Genomic DNA, 5,991 nt, shown 5'->3' on the forward strand with positions numbered 1-5,991 from the left:
GCCGGTTTGTGAAAATATTGCCGGACATAAATCGGTCTGTGGCGCAAAAAAGGTTGGAGACGGCTGCACTAAGTGACTGTTGGTCCCCAAAAGTATAGTAGCATTCTGTCCTCACAAAGATGTCTAAACATGCCCGCGGACAGACACATGCCATCACAAAATCTGTGTTTGGTGAAACTAATCTCTGATGAAAAGCACGTCTTAATTTTTCTTCTAGATGACGTTTAGACGTGTCATCATGTTTGACTGTCAGCACTGAGGACGGTTTAGTGCAGGGGTAGGCAACTCCAGGCCTCGAGTGCCGGTGTCCTGCAGGTTTTAGATCGCACCCTGGGTTAACACACCTGAATCAAATGATTAGTTCATTACCAGGCCTCTGGAGAACTTCAAGAAATGCTGAGGAGATCATTTAGCCCTTTAAATCAGCTGTGATGGATCATGGACACATCTAAAACCTTCAGGACACCGGCACTCGAGGCCTGGAGTTGCCTACATCTGGTTTAGTGGATCAGAACTCTAACACCTGGATCACGTAGGCACAGATAGCAGCAATAACTGGTGCAAAGTGGTGGTCATTTCACTCTTCAGCACAAAAACTGAGAAAAAATGATGAACTGAACACAAGCTGCACAAACTCTCACGTGTGACAGATCTATACAAATTTTAAAAATTCTTGTTTCGAATAAGATGTTGCAGAAAATTGTGAATTCATGCTCATCAGAGGAGCAGCTACACCATTAACAGCTGGGATTATGGTCGAAGTGAAATTAGTTTTACTGATTTTGATGACTTGGACAGTAAGCTGAGTGTGACTACCTCTCCCATTACTCTCACTGTGTTTTACAGCCTGCTCCTGGATCAACATCACTGGAAAAGGCAAGAATATTGAAATGGAAAAATATACTGTGTAAACCAAAACAAATAACTACATTGGTTTAATTACAGCTGGAATCATTTGGGAGAAATATAATCCAGGTGTCAGCTGGATTTGAACTTTTACCATCTCGGCTAAAATCAGCAGATAACCAGATTTAAGAGCTACTGTTGGCCTTAAAACTCAAACTATAACACATTTGGAGTCTTTTCAAGAGAAGATTATAAATTGGAAAGTGTTCAGACGTGACCCTTCTCACCTAATCTCTAATATCAAAAATGTTTCCGTGTCATGCGATGATCCATCTGTGACCGACCAAGCACGTCAAAAGGAAAAAGAAATCAGCTAAAACACGCACAGGAATGCAAAGACAACTTTTTAATTCCTGTTTACCATGAATATGTACACATAATTAAACAATCAGCAAACAACAACAACCCGACTCATGTATGTCTGGGTATTTTTCTGTGTACCAAAACTGCAGGACAAAAACAATGGCTGATAAAACACAATGAGGACTCAGAGGAAAAAACCCCCAAAACAAAACAACAAAACAGAAAAATCCAAACAAACCGCACAAATCTTTGTTACAAAGACTCAGCTAGTGAGGTTTTTTTCAGGTTAATAATTATTTTACTGTGTATCAGATGCTGTTGGGGTTGCAGCCTGAAACCACTATCTTACCCTTCATCGGAGAACTTCCAAGCAACACGAACACAAAACTGTAAATGGAGAAATGAGGAGCTCATGATGGATAGATGGAAGAGTTGATGGCTGGGATGTGACTGTGGAGCAGCAGTTAGCATAATACTGATTAGGCTGTTAATGCGCAGAGACAGACCTTTAGCCAGCTTTCCTTTATGACTTTAACTTGGAAAACACAACCTTTAGACCAGTGCTTCCCAACCGGTGTGCCGTGGAAGATTACCTGGCTCCACCTGATTAGTACTCTTTGTAAGAGGCACAATGACTACTTTCTCTTCCACTAGAGGGCAGTACAACCACCTGCTCTAATTAAAAGTGTCGAGAGCTGCCAGTAGAACAGAAGAAGACGAAGAACAAAATTACATAATAGTCATACTGTGAGACAACACAGCGCGTAACAGCAATAGATGAATATTTGAAAAGCTAAAGTAGTCAGTCTGACCTGGTCCTGGAGAAGATTCCGACCCAGGTGAAGGTTCTAACTTGAGTAGTGGTCCGAAGAAAGCAAAAAAGGTATACAGGGGACAAACTGAGCCAAGTCCACTATGCCTGGTGTGCAGGGAAAAAATGATCAATATGCTTTTTGTGCCATTTTTGTTTGATGGTGTGCTGAGTGATTTTTCTAGTGTGAAATATGTGGCGTGGCTCCAAAAGGTTGGGAAACACTGCTTTAGACAAACCTGTCCCTGTTTCTGATTGGTCCAGTGCTGCAAACTCCACGTCCTTCATGAAAACTTGGTCCTAGGATAGGTAGTAAGTCAACCCTGGTTTTTCCAGAGTTGATAACCACATTCATGTTAGCCTAATTTATGACAGTACATTTTATTTATGGGTGTATTTAAAAGTTGGAAGACACCAAAGAACTTAAAGATGTTAAGCTTAGTGATGCCAGATAAGGAAAAAGCTTCTGTGTGTTGTATTTGCTTCATTGTGTTTCTTCACAGATACAGAAACACAGACTTGAAAAGTTTCTGTCAAACTGATCCATTTACAAACACTTAAAAAAAACCCTGTTAAGCATTTGAGTGCTGAAACTCATGATTAAATCTAGAAACTCTGCTAATTATTCAGAGAGATTAGGAGGGATTTAGACTGTGATGACACGCAAACATTCACACACACACTCAGAGCTGCATGCAAGTCTCCTCGGGGATTTGTGGGCCTCAGTGCAAAGATGATGCGGTTTTATTGTCGTTCCTCTCCAGAGATCGGCTCCACTTTTTTCTGTGAATATTTAAACCCAAGATAGATGCTGACTCTGTGATATTCACAACTCCTTACAGCTCCCAGTTTTTCATCTTAATGTTTCTTTTCATTTCTCAAAAAAAAAATAAAAATTAATAAATAAATTGCGTGTTTCTTTGTTTCCTTTGGTTCACGCCACATTCAGCCCTTTATACAATTTTGCACACCGACCTGTTCGGTCTCACTACAGACATAAACTAAGCAGCGAGCAGGTATTGTCTTTTATCAAGCTGATTTGTGGATCTGTAAAGTAGAGCTCTTATCTCTGTGTGACTTCAGCCTGCAGCGATCTCCAACAGCAGACTGAGACAATTCCACTTAAACCATTTTAAATGAGCTTAAGGCCAGTTAAGCTCAGCGTTATTTTCTTCAATAAATGACCGTTTTATCTACAAGCCGAGATTCCTTTAATCTTCCACATTAATTCAGGGCTTCGAAGTTTTAGAACATTTGACAAAAGTCATCCAGACAGCAGCGCACAAAATGATTCTGCCTGCTCTGCTAAAACACAGAGCTGATCGGCTCTGTGCGTGCGTGTGTGTGTGCGTGTGTGCGTGCGTGTGCCATGTTTACATATCTTTGTGGGGACGTAAAAAATGAAGTTTACTATTCTTGGTGGGACCAACAGCTCTTATGGGGACAAAAGTGGACATCCTCAAGAGTTTAAAGACATTTTTGAAGCTCATAATTTGGTTTTAGTGTCAGGAATACAACAAGGTCATAGTCTGGTTTAGGCTCAGGGTCAGGGTTAGCATTATGTCACTTAGATGTCCTCACTAAGATAGGAAAACGAGTGAGAGAGAGAGAGAACAGGTGGGATTTCAGCATCTGCTCTCCTCAAGAGGAAAACTTGCTTGACAGATCTGCATTTGGTCTCTTTCTCACACACACACACACACACACACACACACACACACACACACACACACACACACACACACCCTGTTCTGGATAAGAGAGAAGCATAAAAACATTAAACAGAGCAAGACAAAGCTATTCTACCCCCAAACTCTGAAATTATTTAAACCTGCTCTGTTTATGCATCAAAGGCGTTCGGGACATGTTTTCTTCCTCTGTGGACGCAGAACACTTTGCATGAGTCATCAACAACTTGTGTGGGTTCATTTGGATCTCCTAAAATCTTCACAGCTGACTAATTCCAAACAGCACCAACTACACAGGAAGCATTTTTCAGATACATGTTAATCACAGATAAATCACAATCAAATGCTTCATAGATCAAAGTGTGTATTTTTTAATATATATATTTATGTATTTCTTCTCAATTATAAATGAGGTGTTGATGTGTTTAAATGGACAAATAAGAGGCAATATGAAGTATACTCACTCTTTGTTCACATAGCGCTGTGATTGTGACTGAGATTAAGAGAACATTGGTACATTAAGGTTTTTTCAGTTATGTTCAATTCTGGGTACCTCGGTGTTTCAGGGGAATGTCTTTATTGATGATTTGTGCCACCTAAAGAGTTTACAGGAGGCTGAGGGGTAGCGCTGCTGACCACCAGGATTTGAATACGAAGTCCAGACAAAGCCAGCTAGTGTATCATCTTAGAGGAGAAGTAATAAATACTACTCAGGGTCTCAGTGGTGGGATGAGCCCTTACAAGCCAGGAATGAAATTCCATTTTCATTGGATTTTTTTTTTAATTCTAGGTTATTAGTGTCATAATTAAAGTTCATGAAAAAACATTGGTTGCAATTGAATATTGACTCCACTTTCAGCCCTTACAAATGACAAATGGTATAGCCCACCCCACACTCTCACTCTCCTTTACAGCACAGCTGATTTCTAATATCCAGCTGACAGCTAATGCCACCACGACTCATGTCTGTGCGCAGGAAACCAAATTCAGGCAAGAGAAGGCAAACTGAAGGAAGTCAGAATTTCTTTCAAATGAGGTGAGCAGGGCAAAATTAACAGGTTAAGAATATTTTAGCTAACAGCAGCTGTTAAAAACATTGAGCCAGCATCATGTGTGACCATATATCTACTCAGCACAACTTTGCACCATGAAACGCGTCGCCTTTAATTTCAGAAACAGCCACAGAGTGAAACAACGGCAGCCCGTCTCTCTCCAAACCATGTGACACGAGGTGAGCTCATATAGTGGCAGCTAAAGGTTGTTTGAGCAATCATTTAAATCAATAACAGTTTCAAATAGAAGCTTAGCAGCACTAACACAAAGCAGCATTAAACTTTATTGTATGCGGGGTCAGCAGTTCTCAGCTGATGTGCAATGAGGTTTGCAGGACACTATGAGAGGTAGCCATCTATGTTATGTAATGTTAATGACATTATTTACAATGAATCTGGTGCACTTTGGTGATCTGGTTGGACCTCTGATGTGCCCAACAGCAAACAGGTTGAAAACATTTGGCAGGTTTTGAGGGTAACGTCGATGCTGCGTGCTTCGTTCACACACAGAGGTCTGCGTGTAGTTCAGACAGTGAACGAGAGGATGTGAGAGATGATGGAAGTGAAGAGGGAGAGGAAAGTGAAGGTTTTTCTGAGGGTGATGAGGAGAGGGTGGAGCATGTTAGACAAGCGCTACAAAACTAAAATAGCATTTTTACACCACAGGAACCATAAATACTACACTGATGTTTTTATAAGTAATGCAGTTTTAAGGTTGAAACACTCATAACCATAACTGCAGACTAATGCATTAAGAGAGAGATGAACTAGGAGGAGATGCATTACAGACATATGGAGTGTGATGCTATGCTACTGTGTGTTGGGCTCCAAGAGCTGCCAAACATCTCAAAATATGCTTGAAAGCATCTTGTGTAGACACACACACAAAACACTATATATTAATATATAATAACATGTTTTTCAGTGGGACGGTCTCATCACATCATGGATTTACCTCATTTAAAAAGAAAAGCTTGTAAGTAGAACTTTGTTCATATTAGCTGTTAAACCATCAGTGTGTGGAAACATAATTAGTATTAAATATAGACTGTATATGAATGATGGTGTGCATAGCAGTTATTACTCATACTTAGTTTTCCTCTGTTTCTCAGTCAGAGTCCCACTTGAGACTGCACTGAGTGCTTATATGCTAGCAACCTGTCATGCTGTGCTACACTGGCCCACACTCCCATCAGGCACGTGTTCACTGAGCTCAGAGCATTGCAACCAA

General features: G+C 40.6%; 1 long non-coding RNA gene across 1 annotated transcript; it reads left to right on the forward strand.

The window, feature by feature from the left end:
* The first annotated feature begins 4,651 nt into the window (after positions 1-4,651).
* LOC308401350 lies at positions 4,652-5,737 on the forward strand. The gene is made up of 3 exons (XR_013972539.1): positions 4,652-4,744; positions 4,882-4,939; positions 5,686-5,737. It is a non-coding gene; the product is annotated as an uncharacterized lncRNA (long non-coding RNA).
* Positions 5,738-5,991: the final 254 nt, after the last annotated feature.

Source organism: Rhamphochromis sp. 'chilingali' (assembly GCF_963969265.1).
Source record: "Rhamphochromis sp. 'chilingali' genome assembly, chromosome: 8".
Taxonomy (NCBI): domain Eukaryota; kingdom Metazoa; phylum Chordata; class Actinopteri; order Cichliformes; family Cichlidae; genus Rhamphochromis; species Rhamphochromis sp. 'chilingali'.